The 26755-nt window shown below is 53.6% G+C and overlaps 16 non-coding genes across 16 annotated transcripts; all 16 read right to left on the bottom strand.

The window, feature by feature from the left end:
* Nucleotides 1-150: 150 nt before the first annotated feature.
* LOC144765731 (U2 spliceosomal RNA) lies at nucleotides 151-341 on the bottom strand. The gene has a single exon (XR_013597599.1). It is a non-coding gene; the product is annotated as a U2 spliceosomal RNA (small nuclear RNA).
* Nucleotides 342-1337: 996 nt separating this feature from the next.
* LOC144765730 (U2 spliceosomal RNA) lies at nucleotides 1338-1528 on the bottom strand. The gene has a single exon (XR_013597598.1). It is a non-coding gene; the product is annotated as a U2 spliceosomal RNA (small nuclear RNA).
* A 1017-nt stretch (nucleotides 1529-2545) lies between these two features.
* LOC144765729 (U2 spliceosomal RNA) lies at nucleotides 2546-2736 on the bottom strand. The gene has a single exon (XR_013597597.1). It is a non-coding gene; the product is annotated as a U2 spliceosomal RNA (small nuclear RNA).
* A 1009-nt stretch (nucleotides 2737-3745) lies between these two features.
* Nucleotides 3746-3936, bottom strand: LOC144765728 (U2 spliceosomal RNA). The gene has a single exon (XR_013597596.1). It is a non-coding gene; the product is annotated as a U2 spliceosomal RNA (small nuclear RNA).
* Nucleotides 3937-4928: 992 nt separating this feature from the next.
* Nucleotides 4929-5119, bottom strand: LOC144765727 (U2 spliceosomal RNA). The gene has a single exon (XR_013597595.1). It is a non-coding gene; the product is annotated as a U2 spliceosomal RNA (small nuclear RNA).
* A 988-nt stretch (nucleotides 5120-6107) lies between these two features.
* On the bottom strand, nucleotides 6108-6298 carry LOC144765726 (U2 spliceosomal RNA). The gene has a single exon (XR_013597594.1). It is a non-coding gene; the product is annotated as a U2 spliceosomal RNA (small nuclear RNA).
* A 1026-nt stretch (nucleotides 6299-7324) lies between these two features.
* Nucleotides 7325-7515, bottom strand: LOC144765725 (U2 spliceosomal RNA). The gene has a single exon (XR_013597593.1). It is a non-coding gene; the product is annotated as a U2 spliceosomal RNA (small nuclear RNA).
* Nucleotides 7516-8511: 996 nt separating this feature from the next.
* LOC144765724 (U2 spliceosomal RNA) lies at nucleotides 8512-8702 on the bottom strand. Its single transcript, XR_013597592.1, has one exon. It is a non-coding gene; the product is annotated as a U2 spliceosomal RNA (small nuclear RNA).
* Nucleotides 8703-9719: 1017 nt separating this feature from the next.
* On the bottom strand, nucleotides 9720-9910 carry LOC144765723 (U2 spliceosomal RNA). The gene has a single exon (XR_013597591.1). It is a non-coding gene; the product is annotated as a U2 spliceosomal RNA (small nuclear RNA).
* Nucleotides 9911-10909: 999 nt separating this feature from the next.
* LOC144765722 (U2 spliceosomal RNA) lies at nucleotides 10910-11100 on the bottom strand. Its single transcript, XR_013597590.1, has one exon. It is a non-coding gene; the product is annotated as a U2 spliceosomal RNA (small nuclear RNA).
* A 1000-nt stretch (nucleotides 11101-12100) lies between these two features.
* Nucleotides 12101-12291, bottom strand: LOC144765721 (U2 spliceosomal RNA). The gene has a single exon (XR_013597589.1). It is a non-coding gene; the product is annotated as a U2 spliceosomal RNA (small nuclear RNA).
* Nucleotides 12292-13308: 1017 nt separating this feature from the next.
* On the bottom strand, nucleotides 13309-13499 carry LOC144765720 (U2 spliceosomal RNA). The gene has a single exon (XR_013597588.1). It is a non-coding gene; the product is annotated as a U2 spliceosomal RNA (small nuclear RNA).
* A 1017-nt stretch (nucleotides 13500-14516) lies between these two features.
* Nucleotides 14517-14707, bottom strand: LOC144765719 (U2 spliceosomal RNA). Its single transcript, XR_013597587.1, has one exon. It is a non-coding gene; the product is annotated as a U2 spliceosomal RNA (small nuclear RNA).
* Nucleotides 14708-15730: 1023 nt separating this feature from the next.
* On the bottom strand, nucleotides 15731-15921 carry LOC144765716 (U2 spliceosomal RNA). The gene has a single exon (XR_013597586.1). It is a non-coding gene; the product is annotated as a U2 spliceosomal RNA (small nuclear RNA).
* A 984-nt stretch (nucleotides 15922-16905) lies between these two features.
* On the bottom strand, nucleotides 16906-17096 carry LOC144765715 (U2 spliceosomal RNA). The gene has a single exon (XR_013597585.1). It is a non-coding gene; the product is annotated as a U2 spliceosomal RNA (small nuclear RNA).
* Nucleotides 17097-18097: 1001 nt separating this feature from the next.
* LOC144764292 (U2 spliceosomal RNA) lies at nucleotides 18098-18288 on the bottom strand. The gene has a single exon (XR_013596477.1). It is a non-coding gene; the product is annotated as a U2 spliceosomal RNA (small nuclear RNA).
* Nucleotides 18289-26755: the final 8467 nt, after the last annotated feature.

Raw genomic sequence — 26755 nt, 5'->3', positions numbered from 1 at the left:
GTCAAATAAATACATGAATATGGCAAGACACGGTGACCAGTTTGCTTTTATTCACACGCAAACACAATAGCGCCACTTTACAGGGTTTGGTAGTGGAGCGCTACTCTCGTTTTCTCGTCTATTTTTCAACAGCATTGTTTTCCCCGGGTGGGGAAGTGCACCATTCCTGGAGGTACTGCAATACCAGGTTGATGCGTGGAGTGGACAGAGCAAGCTCCTATTCCATCTCCCTGTTCCAAAAATCAATTTAATATATGGTCCCCAGATAGAGGACGTATCAGATATTAAACTGATAAGAACAGATACTACACTTGATCTTAGCCAAAAGGCCGAGAAGCGATAACCCGGGCCCATTCAGAATCAACGCCTCCCGAAGCAATCTACCTGGCTCACCCGGACTTGGGTCTTCCCTCGCACCGTCGCTGGCCGCCTTTCCGCCTCTTTTTCCGACTCCCAGCAAGGGCTCAGTATGTCTGGGTGGAAAGGAGGCCCCGGCCTCAGGCCTTCTCCCGGCTCCCAGAGTCCTCCTCGGCTGTCGCCTCATCAGGCGTCACTTAGCATACCCACGTTGTCCTCTTTCTAGAATTTGCATGCCCCGCCCCTTCCTGCGCACTGCTTCCAGACGGCTGGCCAGAAAGCCTGGCAGCCAGGGGATGCTGGGAATCAGCCCAGGATGCCCTGGACAGCTCCCTGACCGGATATGGCCGGCCCCTCACCCTCGCTTGCCGGGGACACTGCTCCCCTGCAGCCTAAGGCCTATAGATAAGGCTTGGCCGTTCGTGGCCGTTCGGGGACGGGCGGGGCGGGCAGAGAAGGAAAAGGACTCTGTATTTTTCTTCTTGCTCAGAGAAGCCAAGGGCAGTGTCCACTTCTCTGCCAGCCTGCATGCCAGCCAGCCTGCCTGCCTGCCTCCCTGCCTCCCTCCCTCCCTCCCTCCCTCCCTCCCTCCCACTGACTTGCTGGGAACCTTCTTCCATTCGTTCCCCAGTGAAATGGATCCAAAATCACTGAAAGTCTGCTGCTGGAAAAACAATCTTTTTCCGACGTTTGTTTCTTTTCAAAGTGCAGCGTCTGGATGGAGAAGGGGAGAAAAAAAGAAATAATTTTTTATTTGTATTTTTTTTCGTAAACCCGAAAAATTAATAAATAAATAAATAAATAACGCACGGCCCGGGTGCGGCAAATAAGTCAAATAAATACATGAATATGGCAAGACACGGTGACCAGTTTGCTTTTATTCACACGCAAACACAATAGCGCCACTTTACAGGGTTTGGTAGTGGAGCGCTACTCTCGTTTTCTCGTCTATTTTTCAACAGCATTGTTTTCCCCGGGTGGGGAAGTGCACCATTCCTGGAGGTACTGCAATACCAGGTTGATGCGTGGAGTGGACAGAGCAAGCTCCTATTCCATCTCCCTGTTCCAAAAATCAATTTAATATATGGTCCCCAGATAGAGGACGTATCAGATATTAAACTGATAAGAACAGATACTACACTTGATCTTAGCCAAAAGGCCGAGAAGCGATAACCCGGGCCCATTCAGAATCAACGCCTCCCGAAGCAATCTACCTGGCTCACCCGGACTTGGGTCTTCCCTCGCACCGTCGCTGGCCGCCTTTCCGCCTCTTTTTCCGACTCCCAGCAAGGGCTCAGTATGTCTGGGTGGAAAGGAGGCCCCGGCCTCAGGCCTTCTCCCGGCTCCCAGAGTCCTCCTCGGCTGTCGCCTCATCAGGCGTCACTTAGCATACCCACGTTGTCCTCTTTCTAGAATTTGCATGCCCCGCCCCTTCCTGCGCACTGCTTCCAGACGGCTGGCCAGAAAGCCTGGCAGCCAGGGGATGCTGGGAATCAGCCCAGGATGCCCTGGACAGCTCCCTGACCGGATATGGCCGGCCCCTCACCCTCGCTTGCCGGGGACACTGCTCCCCTGCAGCCTAAGGCCTATAGATAAGGCTTGGCCGTTCGTGGCCGTTCGGGGACGGGCGGGGCGGGCAGAGAAGGAAAAGGACTCTGTATTTTTCTTCTTGCTCAGAGAAGCCAAGGGCAGTGTCCACTTCTCTGCCAGCCTGCATGCCAGCCAGCCTGCCTGCCTGCCTCCCTGCCTCCCTCCCTCCCTCCACTTCCTCCCTCCCTCCCTCCCTCCCTCCCTCCCTCCCACTGACTTGCTGGGAACCTTCTTCCATTCGTTCCCCAGTGAAATGGATCCAAAATCACTGAAAGTCTGCTGCTGGAAAAACAATCTTTTTCCGACGTTTGTTTCTTTTCAAAGTGCAGCGTCTGGATGGAGAAGGGGAGAAAAAAAGAAATAATTTTTTATTTGTATTTTTTTTCGTAAACCCGAAAAATTAATAAATAAATAAATAAATAACGCACGGCCCGGGTGCGGCAAATAAGTCAAATAAATACATGAATATGGCAAGACACGGTGACCAGTTTGCTTTTATTCACACGCAAACACAATAGCGCCACTTTACAGGGTTTGGTAGTGGAGCGCTACTCTCGTTTTCTCGTCTATTTTTCAACAGCATTGTTTTCCCCGGGTGGGGAAGTGCACCATTCCTGGAGGTACTGCAATACCAGGTTGATGCGTGGAGTGGACAGAGCAAGCTCCTATTCCATCTCCCTGTTCCAAAAATCAATTTAATATATGGTCCCCAGATAGAGGACGTATCAGATATTAAACTGATAAGAACAGATACTACACTTGATCTTAGCCAAAAGGCCGAGAAGCGATAACCCGGGCCCATTCAGAATCAACGCCTCCCGAAGCAATCTACCTGGCTCACCCGGACTTGGGTCTTCCCTCGCACCGTCGCTGGCCGCCTTTCCGCCTCTTTTTCCGACTCCCAGCAAGGGCTCAGTATGTCTGGGTGGAAAGGAGGCCCCGGCCTCAGGCCTTCTCCCGGCTCCCAGAGTCCTCCTCGGCTGTCGCCTCATCAGGCGTCACTTAGCATACCCACGTTGTCCTCTTTCTAGAATTTGCATGCCCCGCCCCTTCCTGCGCACTGCTTCCAGACGGCTGGCCAGAAAGCCTGGCAGCCAGGGGATGCTGGGAATCAGCCCAGGATGCCCTGGACAGCTCCCTGACCGGATATGGCCGGCCCCTCACCCTCGCTTGCCGGGGACACTGCTCCCCTGCAGCCTAAGGCCTATAGATAAGGCTTGGCCGTTCGTGGCCGTTCGGGGACGGGCGGGGCGGGCAGAGAAGGAAAAGGACTCTGTATTTTTCTTCTTGCTCAGAGAAGCCAAGGGCAGTGTCCACTTCTCTGCCAGCCTGCATGCCAGCCAGCCTGCCTGCCTGCCTCCCTGCCTCCCTCCCTCCCTCCACTTCCTCCCTCCCTCCCTCCCTCCCTCCCACTGACTTGCTGGGAACCTTCTTCCATTCGTTCCCCAGTGAAATGGATCCAAAATCACTGAAAGTCTGCTGCTGGAAAAACAATCTTTTTCCGACGTTTGTTTCTTTTCAAAGTGCAGCGTCTGGATGGAGAAGGGGAGAAAAAAAGAAATAATTTTTTATTTGTATTTTTTTTCGTAAACCCGAAAAATTAATAAATAAATAAATAAATAACGCACGGCCCGGGTGCGGCAAATAAGTCAAATAAATACATGAATATGGCAAGACACGGTGACCAGTTTGCTTTTATTCACACGCAAACACAATAGCGCCACTTTACAGGGTTTGGTAGTGGAGCGCTACTCTCGTTTTCTCGTCTATTTTTCAACAGCATTGTTTTCCCCGGGTGGGGAAGTGCACCATTCCTGGAGGTACTGCAATACCAGGTTGATGCGTGGAGTGGACAGAGCAAGCTCCTATTCCATCTCCCTGTTCCAAAAATCAATTTAATATATGGTCCCCAGATAGAGGACGTATCAGATATTAAACTGATAAGAACAGATACTACACTTGATCTTAGCCAAAAGGCCGAGAAGCGATAACCCGGGCCCATTCAGAATCAACGCCTCCCGAAGCAATCTACCTGGCTCACCCGGACTTGGGTCTTCCCTCGCACCGTCGCTGGCCGCCTTTCCGCCTCTTTTTCCGACTCCCAGCAAGGGCTCAGTATGTCTGGGTGGAAAGGAGGTCCCGGCCTCAGGCCTTCTCCCGGCTCCCAGAGTCCTCCTCGGCTGTCGCCTCATCAGGCGTCACTTAGCATACCCACGTTGTCCTCTTTCTAGAATTTGCATGCCCCGCCCCTTCCTGCGCACTGCTTCCAGACGGCTGGCCAGAAAGCCTGGCAGCCAGGGGATGCTGGGAATCAGCCCAGGATGCCCTGGACAGCTCCCTGACCGGATATGGCCGGCCCCTCACCCTCGCTTGCCGGGGACACTGCTCCCCTGCAGCCTAAGGCCTATAGATAAGCCTTGGCCGTTCGTGGCCGTTCGGGGACGGGCGGGGCGGGCAGAGAAGGAAAAGGACTCTGTATTTTTCTTCTTGCTCAGAGAAGCCAAGGGCAGTGTCCACTTCTCTGCCAGCCTGCATGCCAGCCAGCCTGCCTGCCTGCCTCCCTCCCTCCCTCCCTCCCTCCCTCCCTCCCTCCCACTGACTTGCTGGGAACCTTCTTCCATTCGTTCCCCAGTGAAATGGATCCAAAATCACTGAAAGTCTGCTGCTGGAAAAACAATCTTTTTCCGACGTTTGTTTCTTTTCAAAGTGCAGCGTCTGGATGGAGAAGGGGAGAAAAAAAGAAATAATTTTTTATTTGTATTTTTTTTCGTAAACCCGAAAAATTAATAAATAAATAAATAAATAACGCACGGCCCGGGTGCGGCAAATAAGTCAAATAAATACATGAATATGGCAAGACACGGTGACCAGTTTGCTTTTATTCACACGCAAACACAATAGCGCCACTTTACAGGGTTTGGTAGTGGAGCGCTACTCTCGTTTTCTCGTCTATTTTTCAACAGCATTGTTTTCCCCGGGTGGGGAAGTGCACCATTCCTGGAGGTACTGCAATACCAGGTTGATGCGTGGAGTGGACAGAGCAAGCTCCTATTCCATCTCCCTGTTCCAAAAATCAATTTAATATATGGTCCCCAGATAGAGGACGTATCAGATATTAAACTGATAAGAACAGATACTACACTTGATCTTAGCCAAAAGGCCGAGAAGCGATAACCCGGGCCCATTCAGAATCAACGCCTCCCGAAGCAATCTACCTGGCTCACCCGGACTTGGGTCTTCCCTCGCACCGTCGCTGGCCGCCTTTCCTCCTCTTTTTCCGACTCCCAGCAAGGGCTCAGTATGTCTGGGTGGAAAGGAGGCCCCGGCCTCAGGCCTTCTCCCGGCTCCCAGAGTCCTCCTCGGCTGTCGCCTCATCAGGCGTCACTTAGCATACCCACGTTGTCCTCTTTCTAGAATTTGCATGCCCCGCCCCTTCCTGCGCACTGCTTCCAGACGGCTGGCCAGAAAGCCTGGCAGCCAGGGGATGCTGGGAATCAGCCCAGGATGCCCTGGACAGCTCCCTGACCGGATATGGCCGGCCCCTCATCCTCGCTTGCCGGGGACACTGCTCCCCTGCAGCCTAAGGCCTATAGATAAGCCTTGGCCGTTCGTGGCCGTTCGGGGACGGGCGGGGCGGGCAGAGAAGGAAAAGGACTCTGTATTTTTCTTCTTGCTCAGAGAAGCCAAGGGCAGTGTCCACTTCTCTGCCAGCCTGCATGCCAGCCAGCCTGCCTGCCTGCCTGCCTCCCTCCCTCCCTCCCTCCCTCCCTCCCTCCCACTGACTTGCTGGGAACCTTCTTCCATTCGTTCCCCAGTGAAATGGATCCAAAATCACTGAAAGTCTGCTGCTGGAAAAACAATCTTTTTCCGACGTTTGTTTCTTTTCAAAGTGCAGCGTCTGGATGGAGAAGGGGAGAAAAAAAGAAATAATTTTTTATTTGTATTTTTTTTCGTAAACCCGAAAAATTAATAAATAAATAAATAACGCACGGCCCGGGTGCGGCAAATAAGTCAAATAAATACATGAATATGGCAAGACACGGTGACCAGTTTGCTTTTATTCACACGCAAACACAATAGCGCCACTTTACAGGGTTTGGTAGTGGAGCGCTACTCTCGTTTTCTCGTCTATTTTTCAACAGCATTGTTTTCCCCGGGTGGGGAAGTGCACCATTCCTGGAGGTACTGCAATACCAGGTTGATGCGTGGAGTGGACAGAGCAAGCTCCTATTCCATCTCCCTGTTCCAAAAATCAATTTAATATATGGTCCCCAGATAGAGGACGTATCAGATATTAAACTGATAAGAACAGATACTACACTTGATCTTAGCCAAAAGGCCGAGAAGCGATAACCCGGGCCCATTCAGAATCAACGCCTCCCGAAGCAATCTACCTGGCTCACCCGGACTTGGGTCTTCCCTCGCACCGTCGCTGGCCGCCTTTCCGCCTCTTTTTCCGACTCCCAGCAAGGGCTCAGTATGTCTGGGTGGAAAGGAGGCCCCGGCCTCAGGCCTTCTCCCGGCTCCCAGAGTCCTCCTCGGCTGTCGCCTCATCAGGCGTCACTTAGCATACCCACGTTGTCCTCTTTCTAGAATTTGCATGCCCCGCCCCTTCCTGCGCACTGCTTCCAGACGGCTGGCCAGAAAGCCTGGCAGCCAGGGGATGCTGGGAATCAGCCCAGGATGCCCTGGACAGCTCCCTGACCGGATATGGCCGGCCCCTCACCCTCGCTTGCCGGGGACACTGCTCCCCTGCAGCCTAAGGCCTATAGATAAGGCTTGGCCGTTCGTGGCCGTTCGGGGACGGGCGGGGCGGGCAGAGAAGGAAAAGGACTCTGTATTTTTCTTCTTGCTCAGAGAAGCCAAGGGCAGTGTCCACTTCTCTGCCAGCCTGCATGCCAGCCAGCCTGCCTGCCTGCCTCCCTGCCTGCCTCCCTGCCTCCCTCCCTCCCTCTTCCTCCCTCCCTCCCTCCCTCCCTCCCTCCCTCCCACTGACTTGCTGGGAACCTTCTTCCATTCGTTCCCCAGTGAAATGGATCCAAAATCACTGAAAGTCTGCTGCTGGAAAAACAATCTTTTTCCGACATTTGTTTCTTTTCAAAGTGCAGCGTCTGGATGGAGAAGGGGAGAAAAAAAGAAATAATTTTTTATTTGTATTTTTTTTCGTAAACCCGAAAAATTAATAAATAAATAAATAAATAACGCACGGCCCGGGTGCGGCAAATAAGTCAAATAAATACATGAATATGGCAAGACACGGTGACCAGTTTGCTTTTATTCACACGCAAACACAATAGCGCCACTTTACAGGGTTTGGTAGTGGAGCGCTACTCTCGTTTTCTCGTCTATTTTTCAACAGCATTGTTTTCCCCGGGTGGGGAAGTGCACCATTCCTGGAGGTACTGCAATACCAGGTTGATGCGTGGAGTGGACAGAGCAAGCTCCTATTCCATCTCCCTGTTCCAAAAATCAATTTAATATATGGTCCCCAGATAGAGGACGTATCAGATATTAAACTGATAAGAACAGATACTACACTTGATCTTAGCCAAAAGGCCGAGAAGCGATAACCCGGGCCCATTCAGAATCAACGCCTCCCGAAGCAATCTACCTGGCTCACCCGGACTTGGGTCTTCCCTCGCACCGTCGCTGGCCGCCTTTCCGCCTCTTTTTCCGACTCCCAGCAAGGGCTCAGTATGTCTGGGTGGAAAGGAGGCCCCGGCCTCAGGCCTTCTCCCGGCTCCCAGAGTCCTCCTCGGCTGTCGCCTCATCAGGCGTCACTTAGCATACCCACGTTGTCCTCTTTCTAGAATTTGCATGCCCCGCCCCTTCCTGCGCACTGCTTCCAGACGGCTGGCCAGAAAGCCTGGCAGCCAGGGGATGCTGGGAATCAGCCCAGGATGCCCTGGACAGCTCCCTGACCGGATATGGCCGGCCCCTCACCCTCGCTTGCCGGGGACACTGCTCCCCTGCAGCCTAAGGCCTATAGATAAGGCTTGGCCGTTCGTGGCCGTTCGGGGACGGGCGGGGCGGGCAGAGAAGGAAAAGGACTCTGTATTTTTCTTCTTGCTCAGAGAAGCCAAGGGCAGTGTCCACTTCTCTGCCAGCCTGCATGCCAGCCAGCCTGCCTGCCTGCCTCCCTGCCTCCCTCCCTCCCTCCCTCCCTCCCTCCCTCCCACTGACTTGCTGGGAACCTTCTTCCATTCGTTCCCCAGTGAAATGGATCCAAAATCACTGAAAGTCTGCTGCTGGAAAAACAATCTTTTTCCGACGTTTGTTTCTTTTCAAAGTGCAGCGTCTGGATGGAGAAGGGGAGAAAAAAAGAAATAATTTTTTATTTGTATTTTTTTTCGTAAACCCGAAAAATTAATAAATAAATAAATAAATAACGCACGGCCCGGGTGCGGCAAATAAGTCAAATAAATACATGAATATGGCAAGACACGGTGACCAGTTTGCTTTTATTCACACGCAAACACAATAGCGCCACTTTACAGGGTTTGGTAGTGGAGCGCTACTCTCGTTTTCTCGTCTATTTTTCAACAGCATTGTTTTCCCCGGGTGGGGAAGTGCACCATTCCTGGAGGTACTGCAATACCAGGTTGATGCGTGGAGTGGACAGAGCAAGCTCCTATTCCATCTCCCTGTTCCAAAAATCAATTTAATATATGGTCCCCAGATAGAGGACGTATCAGATATTAAACTGATAAGAACAGATACTACACTTGATCTTAGCCAAAAGGCCGAGAAGCGATAACCCGGGCCCATTCAGAATCAACGCCTCCCGAAGCAATCTACCTGGCTCACCCGGACTTGGGTCTTCCCTCGCACCGTCGCTGGCCGCCTTTCCGCCTCTTTTTCCGACTCCCAGCAAGGGCTCAGTATGTCTGGGTGGAAAGGAGGCCCCGGCCTCAGGCCTTCTCCCGGCTCCCAGAGTCCTCCTCGGCTGTCGCCTCATCAGGCGTCACTTAGCATACCCACGTTGTCCTCTTTCTAGAATTTGCATGCCCCGCCCCTTCCTGCGCACTGCTTCCAGACGGCTGGCCAGAAAGCCTGGCAGCCAGGGGATGCTGGGAATCAGCCCAGGATGCCCTGGACAGCTCCCTGACCGGATATGGCCGGCCCCTCACCCTCGCTTGCCGGGGACACTGCTCCCCTGCAGCCTAAGGCCTATAGATAAGGCTTGGCCGTTCGTGGCCGTTCGGGGACGGGCGGGGCGGGCAGAGAAGGAAAAGGACTCTGTATTTTTCTTCTTGCTCAGAGAAGCCAAGGGCAGTGTCCACTTCTCTGCCAGCCTGCATGCCAGCCAGCCTGCCTGCCTGCCTCCCTGCCTCCCTCCCTCCCTCCACTTCCTCCCTCCCTCCCTCCCTCCCTCCCTCCCTCCCACTGACTTGCTGGGAACCTTCTTCCATTCGTTCCCCAGTGAAATGGATCCAAAATCACTGAAAGTCTGCTGCTGGAAAAACAATCTTTTTCCGACGTTTGTTTCTTTTCAAAGTGCAGCGTCTGGATGGAGAAGGGGAGAAAAAAAGAAATAATTTTTTATTTGTATTTTTTTTCGTAAACCCGAAAAATTAATAAATAAATAAATAAATAACGCACGGCCCGGGTGCGGCAAATAAGTCAAATAAATACATGAATATGGCAAGACACGGTGACCAGTTTGCTTTTATTCACACGCAAACACAATAGCGCCACTTTACAGGGTTTGGTAGTGGAGCGCTACTCTCGTTTTCTCGTCTATTTTTCAACAGCATTGTTTTCCCCGGGTGGGGAAGTGCACCATTCCTGGAGGTACTGCAATACCAGGTTGATGCGTGGAGTGGACAGAGCAAGCTCCTATTCCATCTCCCTGTTCCAAAAATCAATTTAATATATGGTCCCCAGATAGAGGACGTATCAGATATTAAACTGATAAGAACAGATACTACACTTGATCTTAGCCAAAAGGCCGAGAAGCGATAACCCGGGCCCATTCAGAATCAACGCCTCCCGAAGCAATCTACCTGGCTCACCCGGACTTGGGTCTTCCCTCGCACCGTCGCTGGCCGCCTTTCCGCCTCTTTTTCCGACTCCCAGCAAGGGCTCAGTATGTCTGGGTGGAAAGGAGGCCCCGGCCTCAGGCCTTCTCCCGGCTCCCAGAGTCCTCCTCGGCTGTCGCCTCATCAGGCGTCACTTAGCATACCCACGTTGTCCTCTTTCTAGAATTTGCATGCCCCGCCCCTTCCTGCGCACTGCTTCCAGACGGCTGGCCAGAAAGCCTGGCAGCCAGGGGATGCTGGGAATCAGCCCAGGATGCCCTGGACAGCTCCCTGACCGGATATGGCCGGCCCCTCACCCTCGCTTGCCGGGGACACTGCTCCCCTGCAGCCTAAGGCCTATAGATAAGGCTTGGCCGTTCGTGGCCGTTCGGGGCGGGCAGAGAAGGAAAAGGACTCTGTATTTTTCTTCTTGCTCAGAGAAGCCAAGGGCAGTGTCCACTTCTCTGCCAGCCTGCATGCCAGCCAGCCTGCCTGCCTGCCTCCCTGCCTCCCTCCCTCCCTCCACTTCCTCCCTCCCTCCCTCCCTCCCTCCCACTGACTTGCTGGGAACCTTCTTCCATTCGTTCCCCAGTGAAATGGATCCAAAATCACTGAAAGTCTGCTGCTGGAAAAACAATCTTTTTCCGACGTTTGTTTCTTTTCAAAGTGCAGCGTCTGGATGGAGAAGGGGAGAAAAAAAGAAATAATTTTTTATTTGTATTTTTTTTCGTAAACCCGAAAAATTAATAAATAAATAAATAAATAACGCACGGCCCGGGTGCGGCAAATAAGTCAAATAAATACATGAATATGGCAAGACACGGTGACCAGTTTGCTTTTATTCACACGCAAACACAATAGCGCCACTTTACAGGGTTTGGTAGTGGAGCGCTACTCTCGTTTTCTCGTCTATTTTTCAACAGCATTGTTTTCCCCGGGTGGGGAAGTGCACCATTCCTGGAGGTACTGCAATACCAGGTTGATGCGTGGAGTGGACAGAGCAAGCTCCTATTCCATCTCCCTGTTCCAAAAATCAATTTAATATATGGTCCCCAGATAGAGGACGTATCAGATATTAAACTGATAAGAACAGATACTACACTTGATCTTAGCCAAAAGGCCGAGAAGCGATAACCCGGGCCCATTCAGAATCAACGCCTCCCGAAGCAATCTACCTGGCTCACCCGGACTTGGGTCTTCCCTCGCACCGTCGCTGGCCGCCTTTCCGCCTCTTTTTCCGACTCCCAGCAAGGGCTCAGTATGTCTGGGTGGAAAGGAGGCCCCGGCCTCAGGCCTTCTCCCGGCTCCCAGAGTCCTCCTCGGCTGTCGCCTCATCAGGCGTCACTTAGCATACCCACGTTGTCCTCTTTCTAGAATTTGCATGCCCCGCCCCTTCCTGCGCACTGCTTCCAGACGGCTGGCCAGAAAGCCTGGCAGCCAGGGGATGCTGGGAATCAGCCCAGGATGCCCTGGACAGCTCCCTGACCGGATATGGCCGGCCCCTCACCCTCGCTTGCCGGGGACACTGCTCCCCTGCAGCCTAAGGCCTATAGATAAGGCTTGGCCGTTCGTGGCCGTTCGGGGACGGGCGGGGCGGGCAGAGAAGGAAAAGGACTCTGTATTTTTCTTCTTGCTCAGAGAAGCCAAGGGCAGTGTCCACTTCTCTGCCAGCCTGCATGCCAGCCAGCCTGCCTGCCTGCCTCCCTGCCTCCCTCCCTCCCTCCCTCCCTCCCTCCCTCCCTCCCACTGACTTGCTGGGAACCTTCTTCCATTCGTTCCCCAGTGAAATGGATCCAAAATCACTGAAAGTCTGCTGCTGGAAAAACAATCTTTTTCCGACGTTTGTTTCTTTTCAAAGTGCAGCGTCTGGATGGAGAAGGGGAGAAAAAAAGAAATAATTTTTTATTTGTATTTTTTTTCGTAAACCCGAAAAATTAATAAATAAATAAATAAATAACGCACGGCCCGGGTGCGGCAAATAAGTCAAATAAATACATGAATATGGCAAGACACGGTGACCAGTTTGCTTTTATTCACACGCAAACACAATAGCGCCACTTTACAGGGTTTGGTAGTGGAGCGCTACTCTCGTTTTCTCGTCTATTTTTCAACAGCATTGTTTTCCCCGGGTGGGGAAGTGCACCATTCCTGGAGGTACTGCAATACCAGGTTGATGCGTGGAGTGGACAGAGCAAGCTCCTATTCCATCTCCCTGTTCCAAAAATCAATTTAATATATGGTCCCCAGATAGAGGACGTATCAGATATTAAACTGATAAGAACAGATACTACACTTGATCTTAGCCAAAAGGCCGAGAAGCGATAACCCGGGCCCATTCAGAATCAACGCCTCCCGAAGCAATCTACCTGGCTCACCCGGACTTGGGTCTTCCCTCGCACCGTCGCTGGCCGCCTTTCCGCCTCTTTTTCCGACTCCCAGCAAGGGCTCAGTATGTCTGGGTGGAAAGGAGGCCCCGGCCTCAGGCCTTCTCCCGGCTCCCAGAGTCCTCCTCGGCTGTCGCCTCATCAGGCGTCACTTAGCATACCCACGTTGTCCTCTTTCTAGAATTTGCATGCCCCGCCCCTTCCTGCGCACTGCTTCCAGACGGCTGGCCAGAAAGCCTGGCAGCCAGGGGATGCTGGGAATCAGCCCAGGATGCCCTGGACAGCTCCCTGACCGGATATGGCCGGCCCCTCACCCTCGCTTGCCGGGGACACTGCTCCCCTGCAGCCTAAGGCCTATAGATAAGGCTTGGCCGTTCGTGGCCGTTCGGGGACGGGCGGGGCGGGCAGAGAAGGAAAAGGACTCTGTATTTTTCTTCTTGCTCAGAGAAGCCAAGGGCAGTGTCCACTTCTCTGCCAGCCTGCATGCCAGCCAGCCTGCCTGCCTGCCTCCCTGCCTCCCTCCCTCCCTCCACTTCCTCCCTCCCTCCCTCCCTCCCTCCCTCCCTCCCACTGACTTGCTGGGAACCTTCTTCCATTCGTTCCCCAGTGAAATGGATCCAAAATCACTGAAAGTCTGCTGCTGGAAAAACAATCTTTTTCCGACGTTTGTTTCTTTTCAAAGTGCAGCGTCTGGATGGAGAAGGGGAGAAAAAAAGAAATAATTTTTTATTTGTATTTTTTTTCGTAAACCCGAAAAATTAATAAATAAATAAATAAATAACGCACGGCCCGGGTGCGGCAAATAAGTCAAATAAATACATGAATATGGCAAGACACGGTGACCAGTTTGCTTTTATTCACACGCAAACACAATAGCGCCACTTTACAGGGTTTGGTAGTGGAGCGCTACTCTCGTTTTCTCGTCTATTTTTCAACAGCATTGTTTTCCCCGGGTGGGGAAGTGCACCATTCCTGGAGGTACTGCAATACCAGGTTGATGCGTGGAGTGGACAGAGCAAGCTCCTATTCCATCTCCCTGTTCCAAAAATCAATTTAATATATGGTCCCCAGATAGAGGACGTATCAGATATTAAACTGATAAGAACAGATACTACACTTGATCTTAGCCAAAAGGCCGAGAAGCGATAACCCGGGCCCATTCAGAATCAACGCCTCCCGAAGCAATCTACCTGGCTCACCCGGACTTGGGTCTTCCCTCGCACCGTCGCTGGCCGCCTTTCCGCCTCTTTTTCCGACTCCCAGCAAGGGCTCAGTATGTCTGGGTGGAAAGGAGGCCCCGGCCTCAGGCCTTCTCCCGGCTCCCAGAGTCCTCCTCGGCTGTCGCCTCATCAGGCGTCACTTAGCATACCCACGTTGTCCTCTTTCTAGAATTTGCATGCCCCGCCCCTTCCTGCGCACTGCTTCCAGACGGCTGGCCAGAAAGCCTGGCAGCCAGGGGATGCTGGGAATCAGCCCAGGATGCCCTGGACAGCTCCCTGACCGGATATGGCCGGCCCCTCACCCTCGCTTGCCGGGGACACTGCTCCCCTGCAGCCTAAGGCCTATAGATAAGGCTTGGCCGTTCGTGGCCGTTCGGGGACGGGCGGGGCGGGCAGAGAAGGAAAAGGACTCTGTATTTTTCTTCTTGCTCAGAGAAGCCAAGGGCAGTGTCCACTTCTCTGCCAGCCTGCATGCCAGCCAGCCTGCCTGCCTGCCTCCCTGCCTCCCTCCCTCCCTCCACTTCCTCCCTCCCTCCCTCCCTCCCTCCCTCCCTCCCACTGACTTGCTGGGAACCTTCTTCCATTCGTTCCCCAGTGAAATGGATCCAAAATCACTGAAAGTCTGCTGCTGGAAAAACAATCTTTTTCCGACGTTTGTTTCTTTTCAAAGTGCAGCGTCTGGATGGAGAAGGGGAGAAAAAAAGAAATAATTTTTTATTTGTATTTTTTTTCGTAAACCCGAAAAATTAATAAATAAATAAATAAATAACGCACGGCCCGGGTGCGGCAAATAAGTCAAATAAATACATGAATATGGCAAGACACGGTGACCAGTTTGCTTTTATTCACACGCAAACACAATAGCGCCACTTTACAGGGTTTGGTAGTGGAGCGCTACTCTCGTTTTCTCGTCTATTTTTCAACAGCATTGTTTTCCCCGGGTGGGGAAGTGCACCATTCCTGGAGGTACTGCAATACCAGGTTGATGCGTGGAGTGGACAGAGCAAGCTCCTATTCCATCTCCCTGTTCCAAAAATCAATTTAATATATGGTCCCCAGATAGAGGACGTATCAGATATTAAACTGATAAGAACAGATACTACACTTGATCTTAGCCAAAAGGCCGAGAAGCGATAACCCGGGCCCATTCAGAATCAACGCCTCCCGAAGCAATCTACCTGGCTCACCCGGACTTGGGTCTTCCCTCGCACCGTCGCTGGCCGCCTTTCCTCCTCTTTTTCCGACTCCCAGCAAGGGCTCAGTATGTCTGGGTGGAAAGGAGGCCCCGGCCTCAGGCCTTCTCCCGGCTCCCAGAGTCCTCCTCGGCTGTCGCCTCATCAGGCGTCACTTAGCATACCCACGTTGTCCTCTTTCTAGAATTTGCATGCCCCGCCCCTTCCTGCGCACTGCTTCCAGACGGCTGGCCAGAAAGCCTGGCAGCCAGGGGATGCTGGGAATCAGCCCAGGATGCCCTGGACAGCTCCCTGACCGGATATGGCCGGCCCCTCACCCTCGCTTGCCGGGGACACTGCTCCCCTGCAGCCTAAGGCCTATAGATAAGGCTTGGCCGTTCGTGGCCGTTCGGGGACGGGCGGGGCGGGCAGAGAAGGAAAAGGACTCTGTATTTTTCTTCTTGCTCAGAGAAGCCAAGGGCAGTGTCCACTTCTCTGCCAGCCTGCATGCCAGCCAGCCTGCCTGCCTGCCTCCCTGCCTGCCTGCCTCCCTGCCTCCCTCCCTCCCTCTTCCTCCCTCCCTCCCTCCCTCCCTCCCTCCCACTGACTTGCTGGGAACCTTCTTCCATTCGTTCCCCAGTGAAATGGATCCAAAATCACTGAAAGTCTGCTGCTGGAAAAACAATCTTTTTCCGACATTTGTTTCTTTTCAAAGTGCAGCGTCTGGATGGAGAAGGGGAGAAAAAAAGAAATAATTTTTTATTTGTATTTTTTTTCGTAAACCCGAAAAAATTAATAAATAAATAAATAACGCACGGCCCGGGTGCGGCAAATAAGTCAAATAAATACATGAATATGGCAAGACACGGTGACCAGTTTGCTTTTATTCACACGCAAACACAATAGCGCCACTTTACAGGGTTTGGTAGTGGAGCGCTACTCTCGTTTTCTCGTCTATTTTTCAACAGCATTGTTTTCCCCGGGTGGGGAAGTGCACCATTCCTGGAGGTACTGCAATACCAGGTTGATGCGTGGAGTGGACAGAGCAAGCTCCTATTCCATCTCCCTGTTCCAAAAATCAATTTAATATATGGTCCCCAGATAGAGGACGTATCAGATATTAAACTGATAAGAACAGATACTACACTTGATCTTAGCCAAAAGGCCGAGAAGCGATAACCCGGGCCCATTCAGAATCAACGCCTCCCGAAGCAATCTACCTGGCTCACCCGGACTTGGGTCTTCCCTCGCACCGTCGCTGGCCGCCTTTCCTCCTCTTTTTCCGACTCCCAGCAAGGGCTCAGTATGTCTGGGTGGAAAGGAGGCCCCGGCCTCAGGCCTTCTCCCGGCTCCCAGAGTCCTCCTCGGCTGTCGCCTCATCAGGCGTCACTTAGCATACCCACGTTGTCCTCTTTCTAGAATTTGCATGCCCCGCCCCTTCCTGCGCACTGCTTCCAGACGGCTGGCCAGAAAGCCTGGCAGCCAGGGGATGCTGGGAATCAGCCCAGGATGCCCTGGACAGCTCCCTGACCGGATATGGCCGGCCCCTCACCCTCGCTTGCCGGGGACACTGCTCCCCTGCAGCCTAAGGCCTATAGATAAGGCTTGGCCGTTCGTGGCCGTTCGGGGACGGGCGGGGCGGGCAGAGAAGGAAAAGGACTCTGTATTTTTCTTCTTGCTCAGAGAAGCCAAGGGCAGTGTCCACTTCTCTGCCAGCCTGCATGCCAGCCAGCCTGCCTGCCTGCCTCCCTCCCTCCCTCCCTCCCTCCCTCCCACTGACTTGCTGGGAACCTTCTTCCATTCGTTCCCCAGTGAAATGGATCCAAAATCACTGAAAGTCTGCTGCTGGAAAAACAATCTTTTTCCGACGTTTGTCTCTTTTCAAAGTGCAGCGTCTGGATGGAGAAGGGGAGAAAAAAAGAAATAATTTTTTATTTGTATTTTTTTTCGTAAACCCGAAAAATTAATCAATAAATAAATAAATAACGCACGGCCCGGGTGCGGCAAATAAGTCAAATAAATACATGAATAAGGCAAGACACGGTGACCAGTTTGCTTTTATTCACACGCAAACACAATAGCGCCACTTTACAGGGTTTGGTAGTGGAGCGCTACTCTCGTTTTCTCGTCTATTTTTCAACAGCATTGTTTTCCCCGGGTGGGGAAGTGCACCATTCCTGGAGGTACTGCAATACCAGGTTGATGCGTGGAGTGGACAGAGCAAGCTCCTATTCCATCTCCCTGTTCCAAAAATCAATTTAATATATGGTCCCCAGATAGAGGACGTATCAGATATTAAACTGATAAGAACAGATACTACACTTGATCTTAGCCAAAAGGCCGAGAAGCGATAACCCGGGCCCATTCAGAATCAACGCCTCCCGAAGCAATCTACCTGGCTCACCCGGACTTGGGTCTTCCCTCGCACCGTCGCTGGCCGCCTTTCCTCCTCTTTTTCCGACTCCCAGCAAGGGCTCAGTATGTCTGGGTGGAAAGGAGGCCCCGGCCTCAGGCCTTCTCCCGGCTCCCAGAGTCCTCCTCGGCTGTCGCCTCATCAGGCGTCACTTAGCATACCCACGTTGTCCTCTTTCTAGAATTTGCATGCCCCGCCCCTTCCTGCGCACTGCTTCCAGACGGCTGGCCAGAAAGCCTGGCAGCCAGGGGATGCTGGGAATCAGCCCAGGATGCCCTGGACAGCTCCCTGACCGGATATGGCCGGCCCCTCACCCTCGCTTGCCGGGGACACTGCTCCCCTGCAGCCTAAGGCCTATAGATAAGGCTTGGCCGTTCGTGGCCGTTCGGGGACGGGCGGGGCGGGCAGAGAAGGAAAAGGACTCTGTATTTTTCTTCTTGCTCAGAGAAGCCAAGGGCAGTGTCCACTTCTCTGCCAGCCTGCATGCCAGCCAGCCTGCCTGCCTGCCTCCCTGCCTCCCTCCTTCCCTCCCTCCCTCCCTTCCTCCCTCCCTCCCACTGACTTGCTGGGAACCTTCTTCCATTCGTTCCCCAGTGAAATGGATCCAAAATCACAAAGTCTGCTGCTGGAAAAACAATCTTTTTCCGACGTTTGTCTCTTTTCAAAGTGCAGCGTCTGGATGGAGAAGGGGAAAAAAAAATAAAAAGAAATCACTTTATTTATTTTTTTGAAACGCGAAAAATAAATAAATAAATAACGCACGGCCCGGGTGCCGCAAAGTGGCAAATAAGTCAAATAAATACATAAATAAGGCAAGACACGGTGACCAGTTTGCTTTTATTCACACACAAACACAATAGCGCCACTTTACAGGGTTTGGTAGTGAAGCGCTGGTTTCGTTTTCTCGTCTATTTTTCAACAGCATTGTTTTCCCCGGGTGGGGAAGTGCACCATCCCTGGAGGTACTGCAATACCAGGTTGATGCGTGGAGTGGACAGAGCAAGCTCCTATTCCATCTCCCTGTTCCAAAAATCAATTTAATATATGGTCCCCAGATAGAGGACGTATCAGATATTAAACTGATAAGAACAGATACTACACTTGATCTTAGCCAAAAGGCCGAGAAGCGATAACCAGAATGGTGCCAGAATGAACGCCTCCCGAAGAAATCCACCTGGCTGACCCGGACCGGGGTCTTCCCTGGCACCGTCGCTGGCTGGCCTATCGCCTCTTTTTCTGACTCCCAGCAAGATCTCGGCATGTGCTGGTGGAAAGGAGGCCCCGGCTGGCCATAAAGCCTGGCAGCCAGGGGATGCTGGGAATCAGCCCAGGATGCCCTGGACAGCTCCCTGACAGGGGGTCCTTTGGGGTCCACTGACCTCCCTGTACCCTACAGCCCTGGGCTGACTGAAGAAGGGTAGAGAGGGGCAGGTTACCTGCTCCAGACTGGGTCCCACCTTGGAAGGGTCCACTGACATCAGGGGCTCTGCCAGGCTAGGCCTGGCCACCTCTGGGGCAGTTCTGGTGGGAGGGAGACTTTTCATCCTCCCCAATACTCTGTCTGTGTGGAGTGATCCATAGTTTCAGGCTTCACAACACAAAAATCTGCTTGAGCTTGGGCTGTGACCATCACAGCCCTTCCAACCTTTTCAGGGAGGAAATCTGCTTGAGCTTGGGCAGCGACCATCACAGCCCCACTAACCTTTTCAGAAAGGCCTACCATTTTGGAATGGGTTTCCTTTTCTACCTCAGCCCAGGCTGAGATCTCTAGATCATTTCCCGGTAGGCAATCTACAGGCAAGTTTGTAGACACTGCCACTCTTTGGGCCAGTGACACCTCCCCAGCTGAGATTTACTACTGCCATGGGATGATCTTTCTGCACTCCATCAATATTGATCACGTGGTATGTGAACCCAGGTAAAAGTTGTCCTGAGGGGACTAGACTCTCAGTCACCATAGTGATGCTAGCCCATGTGTATCTATAGGCGTCAACTTTCTGACCATTGATGAGGGGCTCCTGTCTATATTTGCCCAAAGTATTGGGACAATCAGTGAAGGTGGGAAACCCCATGCCATTCTCATAGACTAGAGTTTCTGTATTAGGGGACCTGGTTAGGCCAGAGTCTACCTGAGCCCAGCCACAGCACTCCCACCACCTGGGGGATTACTACTAATAGTAACAGGAGGTTTGGGAGTATTACTTGGAGGAATACTTTCCTTATTGTTGGCCTTTGGGCAACTGCTGTCAGTTTTCCAATGGCCAGGCTGCTTACACACATGGCAATAAGGTTTCTTAATGTTAGGATGGAAGGATTTTGGGACCCACCCCCTCAGAGGATTTTTGGGGCCCTGTAGTGGATTTGTCCTTAGATTTATCCCTACCTTTCTCTTTTTTTTTTGTTTAAATATCCTTTGTTAGAAACACAGGAGAAGTAAAGCATGAATTCTACAACATACATATCATTACATCTCTGGGATGTCTGTCACGTTTACGGGGCATATCACCCAATGCAGTGGTTCGCTGCTTCATAATTCACAGCAATTTTCCCCATCACAAATGTTTCAGTACATGTTAGCGCTACAAAGGATATAACATTCTGAATTAAACAGTGAGGGAAGGAGGGGAGGAGAGGGAACAGAGGACTATGGGGGGGACTGGGAAGGGTCGGTTATGGTCATCGGGTGTGAGGCTGCTACGTTTGTAGCTGGTCAGGGGTGTGTCAACGCAGGGGGTCGTGTGGGTGTCGCCCACAATGGACCAGGGGAGTGAGCATGGCCTGTGGGGGGGGGGGGAGATGTGTCTGTTGTGGTAGATGCGTCGAGTGAGGGGGTGATGGGGGAAGCAACATCAAGACCGACCTCACGGCGCACCAGTAGGGGGCGTGCCAGTGACACCATCCGAGTGGTCGGCCTCCGCAGGGTTCTGCGTTAGACGGCATTCCTTATGAAAGGAATTGAGCATTGCATCCCAAGGTACCGCTATCGGAAACTGTCGTAGGCCTGCCGTTTCCTCGTTATGGAGGGTGGTGCTTTCCGCCTTCGCCCAGGTGTCTAGTGATGTATGCCAGTGTGTCGGTAGTGGTGGGGCGGTTCGTTTCCAGTGTTTCGTGATCAATCTTTTTGCCGTGAGTAGGCCAAGGTCCCAGAAACGAGAGGAGACTTTATTCAATGGAGTCCGCTGATAGAGACCCAGTATGCACGCCTCCCACGTGTGCGGTATCGCCATGGCCGTGCATTTGTCTAGCGTTTTCAGCACCACCTCCCAGTATGTCCGAATCAGTGGGCACTGCCATAGCATGTGTAGCAGATCTGCTCCTTCCAGTGCACATCTGGGGCAGCTGGCTGCAGCTCCCGGGAAGTATTGATTGATTTTATTGGGGGAGAGGTACGCTCTGTGCAGTATGTAGAACTGAATCAGTTTGAAGCGTGCGTTGCGGGGAACGTGTCTGGGGCCTAGCAGTATCGTTTTCCACTCCTTGTCTGTCCAGTCCCTCCCCCTGTCAGTGGCCCACTTGTCACGGAGCGGTTGCAACGAGTGCTGCGTATGTGACAATAGCGCCTGATGAAGCCAGTGCACCACGTGTGTGCCGTTTCCCATGACATGTAGGCTCTGAATCAATTGATGTGTGGGTAGTTCTGTGCTGATGCTGCCCCACCGCTTCGTGTATGCTAAAAGTAAGGAGGTGTGCTGTAAAAACTGCCCTGGTGGGAGGCCTGTGTCAGCAGCCAGTGTCGCGAACGGTATCAGGATGCCGTCAGCGTATAGGTCTTCCATGGTGTCCACTCCAGTTCGTGTCCAGTGCTCCAGCGCCGTTTCCGTGACTATGGAGGCAGTCATGGGGGTGCCCAATAGTGGGAGAGCCGGGGCATATGGTTTAGTCAGTCTCGTAAGCCGCAGGCTTCTGATATAACATCGTACCGCTACACCTACATGGAGTTGAGTTGACCTCCTCGGGTGCGTCAGGGGGTGGAATAGGGTATGGATTTGTGTGGGGGATAGCACGTCCGCAGTCGTGGCCGTGTCCTCCAGGCGGTTTCCCGCTAGCCAGGCAGTGACCCATTGTAGCTGGGCTGCTAGATAGTAAAGTTCGAGGTTCGGTACCGCGAGGCCACCCTCGTCGACTGGAGCGTGTAGTTTTTTGAGTGCCACTCTGGGTCGGCCGGTGTTCCATATCAGGTCCCTGATCATGGAGGCCAATTCTCTGAAGGTGTGCGCTCGCACATATACTGGTATATTTGCGAAATAATATAAAAGCCGGGGGAGGACGATCATTTTCGTCAGCGTCACTCTGCTCGGGACATTGAGCGGCAGGGACTTCCAAAAGGCAATCTGGGACCTAATGGACGCTATGGCACGTGTCAGGTTGCCATCCAGTATGTCCTGTGGCGTCCTGTATACTTGCACTCCTAGGTATTTGAACGTAGTGTGGTGCCATGGCAGTCGCTCACCATTGATCTCGATGCTAGGGTCCGGGATGTCCGGGTTGAACGAGTACGCCCCTGACTTGGACCAGTTTACCTTGAGGCCTGACATGGTCTCAAAGGACCTGAAGATCTCCGAAAGGTCTGGCGGTATGCGAGTAAGGTCCCTGACGTACAAAAGGAGGTCGTCTGCATATAGCGAGACTATGTGTGTGCCATCCGCCAGCGGGATTCCCCAGTGTAAGTCCTTACTGCGCAGTAGTGCAGCTAGGGGCTCAATTGCTAGTGAAAAGAGCAATGGGGATAAGGGGCAGCCTTGTCTGGTGCCGCGCTGCACCTTGATGGCATCAGATAATAGCCCGCCTGTGCGGACTCGCACCGTTGGGTGTCTGTATAGCAGCCCCACTAGTTCAATATAGTCATCCCCTAGATCGAATTTGCGCAATACGGCCAGTAGGTAAGGCCACTCGAGCGAGTCGAATGCCTTCTCTAGATCAAGGACCAGGCAGCCCGACCGAGGCCAGTCTTGCATCGCGTATGTTTGTATTCGGAAAAGCCTCCGTATGTTGTGAGAGGTGCATCTGGTGGGCACAAAGCCCTTCTGGTCAGTGTGTATCAAGTCAGGCACCAGACCCGCGAGCCGTCAGGCGAGAGTTGAGGCCAGTATCTTATAATCAGTGTTTAGCAATGCTAGGGGTTGATAGGAGCCGAGGAGTGTGTCATCTCTGCCCGGTTTTAACAGGGATACTAACGTTGCCTCATTCATTGACCGGGGTAGGGTCATGTCCTCCAACGCCGTCGCATAGACCCGTAGGAGCTCCGGAATCAGGATGTCTGAGCACGCCTTATAGTATTCCGCCGGCAGGCCATCGGGGCCCGGCGCCTTGCCATTCGAGAGGGCAAAGATGGCCTCGCGAAGGTCCTCCGCCAGCAACGGCGACCCCAGGTCGTCCCGCTGGTCGTCTGTCAGGGCAGGCAACATGATATTCTCTAGATACGCAGAGATGATAGGCTGTGTGGTTAGCAGACGGGATTTGTAAAGCGCGCTGTAATGCGTCGCAAAGGCTTCGTGAATCTGCGCCTGTGTGTAGACTATTGGACCAACTAGCGGTTGTATCGCCGTCACTGGCGTCATATGATTCTCGCGTTGTATCAGCCAAACCAGCAGTTTGCCGGGTTTGTCTCCAGCGTGATGTGAGCGGGCTGAGTGAGCCTTGTAGTTGATGTTTTTCAGCCTGTCAATCAGTTTGTCGTGTTCCGCCCGCGCCTGTAATAGGTCAGTGTTGGGGTCTGTGGCCGTCGTCTGCTCTAGTCGTAGCAAGTCTGATTCTATGCGTCGGAGATCCGCTTCCAATTGCCGTCGGGAATGGGCCTGTGTGCCCAGGCATTGACCCCGGAGGACCACTTTGAACGCGTCCCATTCTATCTGGGGAGTCGATGCCGAGCCTGCGTTGTCCTCAAAATACTGTGCTGTCTGCGTGCATATGGAACTCCTAAATGTACTGTCTAGTAAGAGGTCGGGTTGTAACCGCCATGTGGGTATTGGTGGTCTGGGTTGGTCCCACATCAGGTCCAAGAGGTGCGGGTTGTGGTCGGAGTGTGTGCGTCCCATGTAACAGGTGTCAGCGACATTGGGTAGGAGCTCACTAGAGATCATGTACCGGTCTAGACGCACATGTAGGGCGTGCGCTCCCGAGTAATACGAATAAACCTGGGAGTGTGGGTTGCGAGCGCGCCACGCATCCTGTAGGCCCCATTGCGTGGACCACGCCTGCAGCGCTTCGTAGTGGCCTGCGCTTGCGAGTTGGGTGGTGTAGGATGGGAGCGGTCTAGTGTTAAGTCCAATGAACTGTTGTAATCCCCGCCTAGCACCCAAGGGATTACATGCCAGGGGGCCAGTGTGTGCGACAAGTGCGTGAGGAAATCTGCCAGCCCCGTGTTGGGTGCATATATGGAGGCTATTACCAGTGGGTTGCCATCTAGTTTGCCATGGATAGCTACGTATCTGCCCTCGGGGTCTATATGTACAGCCTGTGTGGTCCATGGAGTGCCCGGCCTGACCCATATCAGCGCCCCCCTAGCGTACGACGAGAAACCCGTGGCATAGAGCTGTCCTCGCCATCTGCGCCGCAGCGTGAGAGTTTCCGTGTTAGCAAGGTGCGTTTCTTGGAGGAGGGCAATTTGTATGTGGTGGCGTTTGAGGTATGAATATATTTGGTAACGTCGGGATGGTGTATGTATACCCCTCACATTCCACGTGCATACCTTAATGGGCGACATTACAATATTGCAGCAAAACCCCCCACCCAGCACTCCCTCCACCCCCCCCATGCAAAGGCATTCATCATCAAGCGAACTACCCCCGCCACCCAATAGGCGCTTGATGTGTTGCATCGCTGCACTGTGACCATAGGGGGGGGAAACAAAAACATGGCTAACGGAACAATGAGCCAGTGAATAATATGAACATTCAAAATACCAAAAGGTCGGATGCTAAACGTGCCCCCGTCCATACTCTCTAGGAGAGCAACAAAATTCAAGTCTAAGGGGGTGGTTGTGCTATACGCACTGAATCAAGTGGTCGGTGTCAATATGGTTATTGAGCGAAGGCCCATTGCCTTCCCGGAAGGAACGTGTTAGTCTAGTTCGCCTTTGCAGACAGTGAACCCAGCATGTACATACACAAAACTCATACATTACGTGTCCCAACCGAGCTGCCATCAGGTAGGGCCAAGCGTCCCTGTAGCTGCGCATCAATCGGGCATGGGCCATCCCCACCAACACCTATAAACGTTCAGTGGTGGGATGTCAGGCGTGCACATGCCTCGCGGGTAGCACGGAGAGTTGAGGTTGTATTCCGCTGCCATGGTCAGGTCTCATTGCGGCAGAGTTGCCCCAGGACCGCTGTGGCGGGCAGTTTCGAACGGCGTGGTAGAGTGCTGCGGGTATCGCGTGGTCAGCTGATGTAGTCCGCCGTCTGGGGGGGTGACGTCAGGTCGGTCTTCCGAGGTCGAGGAGTCTGGCACCCCATAGATGGCTTAGTCGTCACTCTGGAGGTCCTGTGCGCTGCCGCCCGCCATTTCGCTCTGTGCAGGGGATCCGCTGAGTTCCATCACCAGACGGAGAGCGTCTTGTTGCTCCTGGCGTCTGGCATCCGCTGGGGGGAAGGTCTCTTCGCTGCCTGTGATTCCGGCTGAGAGTTCCGGCGGGGTCGTCGTCTCCGCCTATGATTACTGGGACGTCGCCGGGGCAAAGGACCCGCGGACGTTTTGGGTTCTGTATCAACTCCGCTGTCTAGCCAGGTTTCCGCCTCTGCGGGGTCCGTGAAGAAATGAGTCCGTTCACCCGCTACGACTCAACTTCGCGGGAAAGAGCAGGGAGTATTGGAGGCCCATTTGTCTCAGTCGCTTCTTCACCGCCAGAAAGTCATGTCTTTGCCGCTGGACTTGACCAGTGTAGTCGGGAAAGAACATCACTGACGCGTTCTCGATCCGGACCTCTTGGAGCTTGCGCGTTTCTCACAGGATGGAGTCTCTGTCCCGGTAATTCATTATGCGGAGCAGCATTGGCCTCGGGTTGGAGCCTGTCGTCAGAGGTTTGGTGGGGACTCTGTGAGCACGTTCTACCACAAAGTGTGGGGAGAGCGATCCTTCCGGCAGGATACCTATCAACCATTGCTCCATGTGTTCCTCAGGGGATCTCCCTTCCCATTTCTCCGGAACCCCGACCAAGCGCACGTTGTTCCTTCGGGTTCTACCTTCCGCGTCTTCGGCTCTGTCCTCCAAGTGCTCCACCCTGTTCAATAAGTCCTGTATGTGTTTATGTGACTGGTCGGCTTGAGGCTGAAGTGTCTGTACTGTGCTCTCCAGGGCGGTGGTGCGGTCTGCTAGTTTTTTATGATCCGCCCTTAGGTGTGTGAGGTCGATGACTACGCTATCGATCTTGGTGGCTAAGGAGGTACGAGTTAGGTTGATTGACTCCTCGAGCCTCTCCATTGCAGCCAACATGGTGTCTAGTTTAGCCGCCGTCTGGTCCGGATCAGCGTACTTCCCGGTCTTGTCCATCTTGGCCTTCTGATTAGCATTGCCGGTACCAGTCCTTGTTTTGGGTCCGGTAGACATCTGAGCCTCCTCGCTATGTCTGGTCCAGTGGTTCGCCTCTCTCTCAGAGGATCAGTTCGCTCGCGTGATTGTGCAGCCGCGGGGTGAGTGGACACCGCAGAGCGTCCGTGGCTCCCAGGTGGGTGTGCGCTCGGGTAGTAACCTGCGGTGTTTGGTGTCTGGCGGGTTGGTATGGTATGGTAGAGTTGATGCGTGTCGCGGGCCCAGCGTGCGTCGCTCCACGATGCGGAAGGCGCCGATGTGGGTCTCGTAAGTGATCGCGGCACTCCCGAGGATCAGCCAGTCGCAGGGGAAGTGGGCACCGCACCGCGCCCGTGGCTTCCGGGCGGGCGTGCACTCTGGTGGCGGTCTGTGGCGCCTTGTGACTGGCGAGTCGATCTGGGAGAGCTAGTTCGTGTTGTGGGCCCAGCGTGTGTCGCACTGTGGTGGGTAGGCGCCGTGGTGGGCCGTGCAAGGTGTCGCGGCACTTCCGAGGACTGTCCAGTCGTGGGGCAGGAGATCACCACACAGTGTCCGAGGCCCCCATGTGGGCGTGTGTTCGGGCAGGGCTCCGTGTCAGGCGGGTTGGTGTGGCAGGGTTGGCGCGTGGCGGTGGTTCAGCGCGCGTCGTGTTGTGGAGGGTTGGGCGCTGTGGCGGGTCTCGTGAGCTGTCGCTGCCCACCCGAGGCGTGCGTGGTGCCGTGGGTGCTCCGTCAGCCGGGCCGAGGGTATCTGCGAGGCTCACCGGCCCCGGCCAACACGAGAGTGCGCAGTCCTGTGAGCGCCGTTGGTGGGGTTGGCGGTATCTCACCGCCATGCAGCACGGGTCCCGCCAGTTCGGCCACCGCCAACCACTCGTGTTCGCCCCTCCGGTCCAGTGCTCAGGGGGGGGGGTCAGCTGGGTAGCAGATTGTTCAATTGGGCTGGGCCAGGCGTCGCAGTCCGCCTCCGTACCTTGGCGTAGCGTCGCGTGGTCTTGGTGCGTGTGGGCCTGTGCCGCCGCCTGGAGCCTCGGTCTCTCGTAGGTGGTGCCAGGGACTGAAAGCAACGTTCGCGGCCACCTGTCCGTGTAGTC

The sequence above is a fragment of the Lissotriton helveticus genome, chromosome 6, assembly GCF_964261635.1.
Source record: "Lissotriton helveticus chromosome 6, aLisHel1.1, whole genome shotgun sequence".
NCBI lineage: Eukaryota > Metazoa > Chordata > Amphibia > Caudata > Salamandridae > Lissotriton > Lissotriton helveticus.
Note: the sequence above shows the minus strand (reverse complement) of the source record. Positions and strands in the feature narration are given on the sequence as shown.